Raw genomic sequence first — 11,221 nt, 5'->3', positions numbered from 1 at the left:
TCATAGTCGGCCCTCTTCAAGATGTCCACCATCTCTACAAAGGACATATTTGAGGCCTTAAATCTCCTCCGGGATCAGGACGTTTGTGGCTCCAGGCTTTCCTCATTGCTGCTAGTATCGTGCACTTGCTCTTTCTCCGCCATGTGCTCTCCCACTGCGCCAAAAGACAAGGGGCGGGGAATATACTATAAAGAAGGTCAGGGGCGGGCGGAGTTTCACGCATGCACAGTGTATATAAAGCGCAAAACGCGTGCGTCGTACGTAAGATCTGTGAGCGGAGGAAGGAGTAGCAGAAGTGCCAATCCTGATAACAAAGGTACAATTTTAACCACTTGCCGACCGCCTCATGCTGATATATGTCAGCAGAATGGCACGGGCAGGCAGAATCACGTACACCCCCCCGTACCCGAGGCGGTTGGCGTTTGTCCCCCGGCGAACGGAGGTAAGGGGGAGGCCATCCATTCGTGGCCCCCCCCTCGCGATCGCTCCCAGCCAATGGTATCATTCTTCTGCCTCTGTATAGTACACAGAGGCAGAGGAAATTATGTCATCTCTCCTCGGCTCGGTATTTTCCGTAACGGCGCAGAGGAGAGAAGACTGCAATGTGAGTGCACAACACTACACATCACAGTAGAACATGCCAGGCACACATAACACCCCCCTTTACCCCCCGATGCCCCCCCCATCACCCCCCAATCACCCCTCCCCCCCCGTCACACTGACACCAAGCAGTTTTTGTTTTTTTTTCTGATTACTGCATTGGTGTCAGTTTGTGACAGTTAGTGTGGTAGGGCAGTTAGTGTTAGCCCCTTTAGGTCTAGGGTACCCCCTAACCCCCCCTAATAAAGTTTTAACCCCTTGATCACCCCCCGTCGCCAGTGTCACTAAGCGATCATTTTTCTGATCGCTGTATTAGTGTCACTGGTGATGCTAGTTAGGGAGGTAAATATTTAGGTTCGCCGTCAGCGTTTTATAGCGTCAGGGACCCCCATATACTACCTAATGTTTTAACCCCTTGATTGCCCCCTAGTTAACCCTTTCACCACTGATCACCGTATAACCGTTACTGGTGACGCTGGTTAGTTAGTTTATTTTTTATAGTGTCCGGGCATCCGCCGTTTATTACCTAATAAAGGTTTAGCCCCCTGATCGCCCGGCGGTGATATGCGTTGCCCCAGGCAGCGTCAGGTTAGCGCCAGTACCGCTAACACCCACGCACGCAGCATATGCCTCCCTTAGTGGTATAGTATCTGAACGGATCAATATCTGATCCGATCAGATCTATACTAGCGTCCCCAGCAGTTTAGGGTTCCCAAAAACGCAGTGTTAGTGGGATCAGCCCAGATACCTGCTAGCACCTGCGTTTTGCCCCTCCGCCCAGCCCACCCAAGTGCAGTATCGATCGATCACTGTCACTTACAAAACACTAAACGCATAACTGCAGCGTTCGCAGAGTCAGGCCTGATCCCTGTGATCGCTAAAAGTTTTTTTGGTAGCGTTTTGGTGAACTGGCAAGCATCAGCGGCCTAGTACAACCCCGGTCATAGTCAAACCAGCACTGCAGTAACACTTGGTGACGTGGCGAGTCCCATAAGTGCAGTTCAAGCTGGTGAGGTGGCAAGCACAAGTAGTGTCCCGCTGCCACCAAGAAGAAGACAAATACAGGCCCGTCGTGCCCATAATGCCCTTCCTGCTGCATTCGCCAATCCTAATTGGGAACCCACCACTTCTGCAGCGCCCGTACTTCCCCCATTCACATCCCCAACCAAATGCAGTCGGCTGCATGAGAGGCATTTTCTTTATGTCCTCCCGAGTACCCCTACCCAGCGAACCCCCCCAAAAAAGATGTCGTGTCTGCAGCAAGCGCGGATATAGGCGTGACACCCGCTATTATTGTCCCTCCTGTCCTGACAATCCTGGTCTTTGCATTGGTGAATGTTTTGAACGCTACCATTCACTAGTTGAGTATTAGGGTAGGGTACAGCATTGCACAGACTAGGCACACTTTCACAGGGTCTCCCAAGATGCCATCGCATTTTGAGAGACCCGAACCTGGAACCGGTTACAGTTATAAAAGTTAGTTACAAAAAAAGTGTAAAAAAAAAAACAAAAAAAATATAAAATAAAAAAAATAGTTGTTTTATTATTCTCTCTCTCTCTATTCTCTCTCTATTGTTCTGCTCTTTTTTACTGTATTCTATTCTGCAATGTTTTATTGTTATTATGTTTTATCATGTTTGCTTTTCAGGTATGCAATTTTTTATACTTTACCGTTTACTGTGTTTTATTGTTAACCATTTTTTTGTCTTCAGGTACGCCATTCACGAATTTGAGTGGGTATACCAGAATGATGCCTGCAGGTTTAGGTATCATCTTGGTATCATTCTTTTCAGCCAGCGGTCGGCTTTCATGTAAAAGCAATCCTAGTGGCTAATTAGCCTCTAGACTGCTTTTACAAGCAGTGGGAGGGAATGCCCCCCCCCCCACCGTCTTCCGTGTTTTTCTCTGGCTCTCCTGTCTCAACAGGGTACCGGAGAATGCAGCCGGTGATTCAGCCAGCTGACCATAGAGCTGATCAGAGACCACAGTGGCTCCAAACATCTCTATGGCCTAAGAAACCAGACGCTACAAGCATTTCATGACTTAGATTTCGACGGATGTAAACAGCACCATTGGGAAAGCATTTTATCACACCGATCTTGGTGTGGTCAGATGCTTTGAGGGCAGAGGAGAGGTCTAGGGTCTAATAGACTCCAATTTTTTCAAAAAAGAGTACCTGTCACTACCTATTGCTATCATAGGGGATATTTACATTCCCTGAGATAACAATAAAAATGATTTAAAAAAAAAAAATGAAAGGAACAGTTTAAAAATAAGATAAAAAAAGAAAAAAAAAAGCACCCCTGTCCCCCCATGCTCTTACGCTAAGGCGAACGGAAGCGTCGGTCTGGCGTCAAATGTAAAACAGCAATTGCACCATGCATGTGAGGTATCACCGCGAAGGTCAGATCGAGGGCAGTAATTTTAGCAGTAGACCTCCTCTGTAAATCTAAAGTGGTAACCTTTAAAGGCTTTTAAAAATGTATTTATTTTGTTGCCACTGCACGTTTGTGCGCAATTTTAAAGCATGTCATGTTTGGTATCCATGTACTCGGCCTAAGATCATCTTTTTTATTTCATCAAACATTTGGGCAATATAGTGTGTTTTAGTGCATTAAAATTTTAAAAAGTGTGTTTGTTCCCCCAAAAATGCATTTAAAAAATTGCTGCGCAAATACTTTGTGAAAAAAAAAAAAATTAAACACCCACCATTTTAATCTGTAGGGCATTTGCTTTAAAAAATATATAATGTTTGGGGGTTCAAAGTAATTTTCTTGCAAAAAAAGATAATTTTTTCATGTAAACAAAAAGTGTCAGAAAGGGCTTTGTCTTCAAGTGGTTAGAAGAGTGGGTGATGTGTGACATAAGCTTCTAAATGTTGTGCATAAAATGCCAGGACAGTTCAAAACCCCCCCAAATGACCCCATTTTGGAAAGTAGACACCCCAAGCTATTTGCTGAGAGGCATGTCGAGTCCATGGAATATTTTATATTGTGACACAAGTTGCGGGAAAGAGACAATTTTTTTTTTTGCACAAAGTTGTCACTAAATGATATATTGCTCAAACATGCCATGGGAATATGTGACATTACACCCCAAAATACATTCTGTTGCTTCTCCTGAGTACGGGGATACCACGTGTGAGACTTTTTGGGAGCCTAGCCGCGTACGGGACCCCGAAAACCAAGCACCGCCTTCAGGCTTTCTGAGGGTGTAAATTTTTGATTTCACTCTTCACTGCCTATCACAGTTTCGGAGGCCATGGAATGCCCAGGTGGCACAAAACCCCCCCAAATGACCCTATTTTTGTCTTTCTTCATTTTCAAAAACAAATGAGAGCTGCAAAATACTCACCATGCCTCTCAGCAAATAGCTTGGGGTGTCTACTTTCCAAAATGGGGTCATTTGGGGGGGGGGGGGTTTGTGCCACCTGGGCATTCCATGGCCTCCGAAACTGTGATAGGCAGTGAAGAGTGAAATCAAAAATTTACTTCCTTAGAAATCCTGAAGGCGGTGATTGGTTTTCGGGGCCCCGTACGCGGCTAGGCTCCCAAAAAGTCCTACACATGTTGTATCCCCGTACTCAGGAGAAGCACCTGAATGTATTTTGGGGTGCAATTCCACATATGCCCATGGCCTGTGTGAGCAATATATCATTTAGTGACAACTTTTTGTAATTTTTTTTTTTTTTTTTTTGTCATTATTCAGTCACTTGGGACAAAAAAAATGAATATTCAATGGGCTCAACATGCCTCTCAGCAATTTCCTTGGGGTGTCTACTTTCCAAAATGGGGTCATTTGGGGGGGTTTGTACTGCCCTGCCATTTTAGCACCTCAAGAAATGACATAGGCAGTCATAAACTAAAAGCTGTGTAAATTCCAGAAAATGTACCCTAGCTTGTAGACGTTATAACTTTTGCGCAAACCAATAAATATACGCTTATTGACATTTTTTTACCAAAGACATGTGGCCGAATACATTTTGGCCTAAATGTATGACTAAAATTGAGTTTATTGGATTTTTTTTATAACAAAAAGTAGAAAATATAATTTTTTTTCAAAATTTTCGGTCTTTTTCCGTTTATAGCGCAAAAAATAAAAACCGCAGAGGTGATCAAATACCATCAAAAGAAAGCTCTATTTGTGGGAAGAAAAGGACGCAAATTTCGTTTGGGTACAGCATTGCATGACAGCGCAATTGGCAGTTAAGGCGACGCAGTGCCAAATTGTAAAAAGTGCTCTGGTCAGGAAGGGGGTAAATCTTTCCGGGGCTGAAGTGGTTAACTTGGTGCATCAGTGGCCTATACAGCTTATAAATTGAGGCCTATATTGGGACAAGATTAGGAGAGTTTAGCCGGACATTAGGGTTTGTCTTGTGTTGTGTCTTGCAGAGAAAATTGATGGCTTCAGTGATCACAACTTCCTCCACCTATTGGCCTAAAAGAGGCAGGCAGCGCTGGATGGAGAAACTGCTGGAGTTGGTGAAGCCGCAGATCCCCACAGCAACCATCCCATATTTGAAGGCCAAAATTGGTGGCCTGAGGAGCACATATAATAGGGAAAGCAATAAGGTCCAGGATTCCCTGAGATCAGGAGCAGCAGCAGATGACATTTATGTACCCAGGCTGTGGTACTATGACACAGGGCCGGTACAAGGAAGGGGCAGATGCCCTGGGCGATACAGTTTACTGCAGGGAGGGGGGCGCAGGTGAAGTGGGCTTCTAAAAACTGGCTGTGTGTGTGATTGTACACACCAGCCGCTAATAGCTGCAGTTGCAACGATGTGCCGAGTGCGCTCCTTCACCCGGCACAAGCTAACATGTCAGCCCTTCAATTGCCTTCCCTGTCAGTGGAGATACTCTGCCTCCCCCCCCTGACAGGCGCTTCGTGGTTCCGTCCGGCCCGGCGTGACGTCACTCACTGAGAGGCCGGGTGTCTTGTCCCCATTGGATAGTGTCCGCCCTGTACTGCGCAGGCGCAGCGCTTGCACAGTACGGAGGACAAAGGAGACGCCGAAAGTCTCTGAAGATTAACAGCTGTTCATCGCTCTACACGGAGACTTTCGGTATCTCCTTTGTCCTACGTACTGCGCAAGCGCTGCGCCTGCGCAGTACAGGGCAAACACTATCCGATGGGGGGGCCCTTTCTTGTCAGAACACCGGCGATGATGGGAGGCGGGATTGGAGGACTCACAGGAGCATCATACAGTGCTGCTGAGGCTGTGACCAAGAGGAGGAACTAAACACTGAGTGACTGCAGTGTGTATTGCACAAGTAAGCAAAGCAGATGATTGCTGCTTAATTAACTGTGTAGATTTAGGGGGGGGGGGGGGGGTTGGAGGTGGCTGAGGGGAGGCTAATTACCAATGGTATTACATTTCAGTAATGTACAGCATGGAGGGGGGTTAATGTATTGCCATTGGGCACTGATGCATTAGTGACCAGTAGCAGTCAATTAACCCCTTTGTGCTGCATTGGTGGCACCAGTATCAGTGTTATGCTGCAGCATGAAGGGGTTAATGGACACTGATACTGGTGCCACTAATGCAGCACAAAGGGGTTAATTAACTGCTACTGGTCACTAATGCATCAGTGACCAATGGCAATACATTAATCCCCCTCCATGCTGTACATTACAAATTGGGTCAAACACCAGTGATAAGAACAAAGTCCCAATTACTCGATTGCATGGACCTCCTATCACATGTAATCGCATAAGGATCAAAACAAGCTGGCTGGCTAATCACAGCTACCCGTCCTTCTGGGATTCGAGAAGCGCAGTGATGTCAGGTGATGGAGCGAATCCCGGAAGGACGAGTAGCTGCGATTAGCCAGCCGGCTTGTTTTGATCCTTATGCGATTACATGTTTTTGCTGTAAAAGCTAAATTTTATACTTTAAATAAAGTTTTTAACCACTTGCCGCCGCCATATAGCAGAATGACGGCGGCAAAGTGGTTTCAATACCCTGACTGGGCGTCATCTGACGTACGCAGGATATTGAGCCGCTGCGCGCCCCCGGGGGCACGTATCGCGGTTGTTATCGGGGCACGATCGTTGTTGCGGTGTGTCAGTCTGACACCCCGCAACACCGATTTAGGTAAAGAGTCTCTGATGGAGACTCTTTACCACGTGATCAGCCATGTCCAATCACGGCTGATCACGATGTATATAGGAAGAGCCAGTGATCGGCTTTTCCTCACTCGCGTCTGACAGATGCAAGTAGAGGAGAGCCGATCGGCTGCTCTCCTGACAGGGGGGGTCTGTGCTGATTATCAGCACAGCCCCCCCTCGGATCCCACCCAGGACCACCAGGGAAGCCGCCCAGGACCATCAGGGAAGCCATTCACACTGGACCACCAGGTATGCCCCCTAGACCCCCAGGGAAATACTAATCTGTGCCCAGGCAGCTGCCAATCAATGCCCAGGCAGCTGCCAATCAGTGCCCACTCACAATGCCTACCAGTGCCACCAGGTATGCCTATCAGTGCCCATCAATGCCACGTATCAGTGCCCAGCAGTGCCGCCTATCAGTGCCCAGCAGTGCCGCCTATCAGTGCCACCCATAAGAATCCATCTTTGCAGCCTTTCAGTGCCCATCAGTGTCGCCTATCAGTGCCACTCATGAGTGCCCATCAGTGCTGCATATCAGTGCCGCCTACCAGTGCCGCATGTCAGTGCCCGCTCATTGGTGCCACCTCATCGGTGCCGCCTTCTTAGTGCCCATCAGTGAAAGAGAAAACTTACTTATTTACAAAATTTTTTTTTAACAGAAACAAAAGCAAAACTTTTATTTTTTTCAAAATTTTTGGTCTTTTTTTATTTGTTTAGCAAAAAATAAAAACCGCAGAGGTGATCAAATACCACCAAAAGAAAGCTCTATTTGTGGGTACAAAATGATAAAAATTTAGTTTGGGTACAGTGTTGTATGACCGCGCAATTGTCATTCAAACTGCGACAGCACTGAAAGCTGAAAATTGGTCTGGGCAGGAAGGTGTATAAGTGCCCAGTATTAAAGTGGTTAAATATTTTTACAGTATGGCTATCAAGCCTTTTTGTATCTTGGGGACCATCTGTGATATTGTTTCCTGGATGGTGGGACCACTTGCCAGAAGGGGTTCCTTGGATGGTTAAAGGACCTGGCTCGGTTTAGAGCCACAAGTGTCGCTGACCTTCCCTGATAGGAGGTCTGTGCAATCTGGTAAGCAAGCACTTTATCTATGGTGGAGGTTACTGTCACAGGATCACTCAGTTGAAGGTGGCGGATGTTACCAAAGAACTTTTTTATCACATTGGGACTTTGTTTTTATCACTGGTGCTTGACTCAATATTAATTAGGGCAACTCTGTTTATGAATTTATGATTTGGGACTGTGTTATATCTCACAGTAGAGTTGGCGGCTGCTTTAGATGTTTGTGTTTATTTTAGAATAATTAGCGCCGTTTTTTGCTTTATTTGATGCAAATTACAAATGCCATTGGTAATTAACCACTTGCCGACCCATCACAGTACATATACTGCTATGGGGTGGCAGCTACAGGTGTATGATGCTGCCTGTTTCAGGGTGTCGGGCGCATGCTCCCACCCACTTTATCACCTGTGATTTGACACATCAGGACTGTCAGCAGATCCCAGCCAATGATTCAAGGCTGGGACATGCTGATCGGCTGTGTCAAATCACAACCCAGAACTCTGTGTTGACAATCAATACAGGGGCTCTTTACAGAGGGAATGATCACTTTTTTTTTCCTATTCCTGAAAAGCACTGACTCTTTGTTTACACGGGGGGAGGGGGGGTGCAGTTTGTCATCTTCACCCTGGGCACCAAATTACCTTGTCCCGACACTGCTATGACAGACTGCGTTTTCTGTCAGACCAGACTGAAGTCAGACAATCACTCTCAACCCTTCCTTCCACTCTTCCTTCCACCCCAGCTGAGGCTTCCGACGTCTATCCTGGGCCTTCCAGCCAGGAAGAAGTGGAGGAGCCCAGCTTGAGCCAGGTATAGCATTGTTCCACATATTTCTTGTCGTAAAATTAATGATGTTAACTAGATGTTATTATTGATCACTTATTGCTGATTTAATAAAGTGTTTTACATATCAATACACAGTAGTGGCCAAAAAATGATTGGGGCAAGAATAAAAAATGCTGGGCTCAGAATGATAGTCTTTTTTCTATTTGTTAACATTCAATTTGCAACAGTCGTGAGCTCAAAATTGTGTGTGATGAACAAAAAACTAAAACTATGTCCCTTTTTCATACACAGGAAAGTCTCAGCCAGGAGGAGGGCGTGGAATGTGGCAGCCAGGAGGAGGCTGTGGAATGTGGCAGCCAGGAGGTGGCACGGCCCAGTAGCCCGACCGAATCCCAGGTCCCTCCCCTCTGCCTTCCAACCAAAAGGCCCAGGAAGGGGAGGAATGTGGAGGAGGCAGCGCTTGGGCTGATTCGGAAGGCTAATGCTGCCCTCGGAAACACCCCCACTCTTCAAGAGGACTTTGCCTCCATGGCTGCATGCCAAATGCAGGAAAAGGAGGAGGGCCAACGCCTCATCTGTGAGGAAATTATGTATCTGACCCTAAATAAGAGGTTGAGGGGCCAACTCACAACCAAAACCCCCCTGTGTGAGTATGACCATCCTCCTCCACCTCCTGCCACAACTCCAACACCACAGCCTAGAAGCAAGCGTGAAAGGAAGAAAAGAGAGTGATGGCCTGGGTTCAGTCTGATCTGACAAAAGACGCAGGCTGTTGTATGACCACAGCCTGGGGACATATATGTCATCTGCTGCTGTTTCTGATCTCACGGAGTCCTGGACCGGATTGTGCTCACTATTATATGGACTCCTCAGGCTACCAATTTTGCCTGTAAAATAGTTGATGCGTGCCCTGGGGTACAAAGGCTTCCCCAGTTTCTCCAGCGTTGCCTTCCTCTTTATTTTCTTATGACCCATAATAAATGGCTATTTTTAATTCACAAATACTTGCCTGTGTTTTACTTCAAAAAGGACAGTTTGTTTGTGAGTAGGTAGGTACATTTCCTAAATACAATGTCAAATTGACAAGGGACACCAACCAACCTCCTTCAGGTAAAAAAAAATACAAGACAATAATGGTGTTGTGGTAACTTGACACACAAAAGGAAATAAAATATTATGGCGATCACTAAAAAAAAAAAAAAAAAAAAAAACCCAAAAAAAATTCACTATAAAAATAAATGCAAAACATTATTATGGAAATCTTTTTTTTTTTTTTATCAAAAAGGTCTTTATTGAACATTTTAAGTAAATACATCTTCCGGTGCACAGTTTTCTACATTTCAGTGTCATATTCATACAATGTATAGCATAGGTTCTTATAGTATTACTACATAGCCCTCTAATTTTCATTATACAATTTTAAAATATAATTGACTCCCAACATCCTTCCAATTCGCATATATTATACATCCTTCCCATTTTCATTAATTTATTTATCTAAGGACCTTGTAAGAGCCTTGTCATGACTAGTTCTCTCGGACTAAGTCCTGGTGTGTCTAACCAACTTGACCAGATGCGTTCAAACCTATGTGGGCAACCTCTATGTTGATATATGTATTTTTCCATAGTTAGAGTTTTACCCATATGCGTTATCCACATTTTGACAGAGGGCGGTGCTGCAGACTTCCATGCCATTAGTATAAGTTTTCTAGCTTGAAATAAAGCCCTGGAGAAAGCCACTTTAGTTTGTTCCTCTGGGATTACCTCATCCAGTACCCCTAACAAACAGTACATAGGATCTACAGGTACCGTCGTTTGGAACACTCCATTTAGTGTATTAATCACCTCATGCCAGTACCGATGGAGCTTCGGACATCGCCACAGAAGATGTATAAGATCCGCACTGTGCTGTCGACATCGGCAGCACAGGGGGTCCGCCACTCTGCCCATCCTGTGCAACTTGGATGGAGTGTAGTGCACTCTAAGTATTATATATAGTTGGGACACTTTTTGCGCAACGTTGAGGGAGCACGTAGGTATGGCTTGTAACGCTTCCTCCCATTGATTCTCAGTTATCTGACCCAGGTCCCTTCTCCATGCATCAATTGCCTTACATGCGTAAGCACCTAGGTACTTGGTAAGTAGCATTTGGTAACACATGGAAATAATCCCTTTGGTTACACTGGATGACTGCAACACATGGAACACAGGCGTGGGACAAAGTTCCCACTCACCTGCGTCTCCCTGCGCCGCAATTGCGTGCCGAAGCTGTATATAGGGATAGTACATAGTGTCTGGGAGCCCAAATGTGGTCTGCAATTCTGCAAAGGACATCAGTTTACCATGTTTAAATATGTGAAAGAGCATGGTCACCCCGTGGGACCTCCATCTGGGCTCACGCTGTAACTTAGCTAGCAACACATAGGTGCGATTTCCCCATATTGGGCTGTATTCTGTAAATCCCTGCACCCCTTGTAGTTGTCTACTTTTGTTCCATACTTTCTGTACCAGGGATAATGTCGGAGTTTTTTTGTTAGACTTCGCGAATATTTGTGCCTCTAGAGGAATGGTCTCAGCACCCGTAGCAAAAAGCATCAATCGCGCTGCTGAGCCCATTGGTTCATGTGTCATAGATCCCACAAGGTG

Source organism: Aquarana catesbeiana, linkage group LG12, assembly GCF_042186555.1.
Source record: "Aquarana catesbeiana isolate 2022-GZ linkage group LG12, ASM4218655v1, whole genome shotgun sequence".
In the NCBI taxonomy this organism is placed as follows: domain Eukaryota; kingdom Metazoa; phylum Chordata; class Amphibia; order Anura; family Ranidae; genus Aquarana; species Aquarana catesbeiana.
The sequence above is the reverse complement of the archived record's forward strand: the minus strand, read 5'-3'. Positions refer to the sequence as shown.